Here is a 2,516-nt window from a genome sequence, read left to right as displayed (position 1 = left end):
TACCGGCTAGACACCATAAAAAAAAAAAGACTTATTGGGCCAGCCCGTGGCTCACTCGGGAGAGTGCAGTGCTGATAACACCAAGGCCCCGGGTTCAGATCCCATATAGGGATGGTCGGTTAGCTCACTTGGGAGTGCGTGGTGCTGACAACACCAAGTCAAGGGTTAAGATCCCCTTACCGGTCATCTTTTTAAAAAAAAAAAAAAATGCTCATTTTAAAATATATTAGTTAATTTATTTTTTCATTTAAAAACCTTAGAAAAGGGGCTGGCTGGTTGGCTCACTTGGTTAGAGTGTGGTGCTGGTAACACCAAGGTCAAGGGTTCAGATCCCCTTACCGGCTAGACACCATAAAAAAAAAAAGACTTATTGGGCCAGCCCGTGGCTCACTCGGGAGAGTGCAGTGCTGATAACACCAAGGCCCCGGGTTCAGATCCCATATAGGGATGGTCGGTTAGCTCACTTGGGAGTGCGTGGTGCTGACAACACCAAGTCAAGGGTTAAGATCCCCTTACCGGTCATCTCTTTAAAAAAAAAAAAAAAAACTTAGAAAGAAATGTAAATTGCCAAGAATAGGCAAGAAAATCTTAAATAACTTCCTTAAATCTTAAAGAACCTGGAGCACTTATATTTCTAGATATAGAGACTTATAAATCTACATTAATTAAGACATGTTTTATTAGTGTAAAGATAAATAAATAAGCCAATATAATAAAACAAGACCTGGAAACAGACCCACAAACATATGGTCACTAGCTTTATGAGAAAAGTGACAATGCAGTATAGTGAAAAACATATTTCCCTTTAAATATAAGGTGCCTGGTCAACTGATCAATTGAAACCATATTTCCATGACCAAAATCCAATTCCAGGTGTGTCTTAGATCTAAATGTGAAAGATAAACAATAAAGCTTCTAGATAATGACACACAGTCATGAATTTGTGATAAAGGTTTCCAGATGTTTAGCCTTTTTGTTTTTTCTGGCAAGATGACTGGTTACAGATGGCCAGACCATGCCTCCAATGCCAAAAGTCCAAATCAACAGATTTGGACTCTACAAACAGATACTCATTTGTAGAGTGTCTCAGAGAAAACAGAATCCAGCTAAACAGTGAGGACAACTCCCAAAGATCTGGAAACTTGAGACAGCAACATAGAGAGCCAGGGGAAGCACCCAAGCAGGACCGGTGCAGAGACTGGAGAACCCTCCACTGCTGGGACATGGCAGACAGGGGCTGGCAGACAGTGCTCCCACTGCAGACACCTGCAAATGAGGCTGCAAAGTAACTGCATGGCCCTCACAAACAGTGAGCCCAGCGTGTGAAGTGGCTAAGAGCTCACACGGCTGTATTTGTCCAGAGGAGAACTACACACAGTCACCCTCAACCCCCTTGGTCCAGGGCCACTGCTGGATGTCACCATTTTGGGATAGGAGCTGGGGGAGCTCAGAGTTCTTTCAACCCAGTGGCCACACACACCCCAGCAAAGAGCACAGGGGAAGTGCACCAGTTGCCTGGATGCACGCCCTCCTTCCTCTCAGGAGCTCAGAGCCCCACCCAAACAGACTGTGAGCAGGAACTGAGCTGGTCCCTTGTGCAGGTCACCTGGATCCACAACCTCCTACCCCAGAAGCTTAAGAGTCCTGCCCAACATAGGGAAACTTCCCACGCCAAAGGAGAGTGGGAGGAGCACACTGGCCTCTTGGATCTATGCCCTCCTTCCTATGGGAGCTCAGAGACACACCTGACTTAGCATTCCTAAGCCAGTGGACTGGATCTACACATTCCATCCCTGGGAGCTTACACGTCAGCCTCATGCAGTAAGCCTGCCAGTACCAGCAGAGAACATGTGGGAGATGTGCAAATAGCCTAGATTCACACCCACCTTCCCCAGGAGCCCAGTGTTCTGCCTAACACAGCAGCCCACCCACACCAGTGGAGAAAGTGTGGTGAGCAAGCTGGTATTTACTACCACGCTCACCTGGATCCAAACCTATGACACCCAACCTGACTATTAATATAGAACACTTACACAAGTAAGAGTCTCTTCCCTCAGAAACCACTCCACAGATCAAAAAAAGCAACAATACCAACAGATGTCCAGAAATCAACACAGAGATAAAAGAAGCATGAAAAAACAAGAAAACATGACTCCTACAAAAGAAGACAATTCTCCAATACCAGATTCTAATCAACAGGAAACCAGTGAATCACCTGAAGAGGAATCCCAAACAGCAATATTAAGGTAACTCAACATGATGCAAAAAAAAAAAGACAAAAATCACATGAAGTAAAAAAACAAACAAAAAACTAGGACATGTATGAGAAATTCAATAAACAGAGATAATAAAAAGAGCCAAGCAGAAATCCTGAAACTGAAGAATTCATTCAACAAAATTAAAAATACAACTGAGAGCATACACAGCAGGCTAGAGCAATTGGAAGAATTTCTGAACTAAAAGATGGGCTTTTTGAATTAACACACTTCCATCCAAAAAAAGAAAAAAGAATTTTT

At 43.6% G+C, this 2,516-nt stretch overlaps 1 non-coding gene across 1 annotated transcript; it reads left to right on the top strand.

Annotated features, from left to right (window-relative positions):
- Nucleotides 1-270: 270 nt before the first annotated feature.
- Nucleotides 271-345, top strand: TRNAT-GGU. Its single transcript has one exon. It is a non-coding gene; the product is annotated as a tRNA-Thr (tRNA).
- The last annotated feature ends 2,171 nt before the right edge of the window (nt 346-2,516 follow it).

This window comes from Galeopterus variegatus, unplaced genomic scaffold (assembly GCF_000696425.1).
Source record: "Galeopterus variegatus unplaced genomic scaffold, G_variegatus-3.0.2 Scaffold8163, whole genome shotgun sequence".
Taxonomy (NCBI): Eukaryota; Metazoa; Chordata; class Mammalia; order Dermoptera; family Cynocephalidae; genus Galeopterus; species Galeopterus variegatus.
This window is presented reverse-complemented; position numbering and strand designations above follow the sequence as displayed.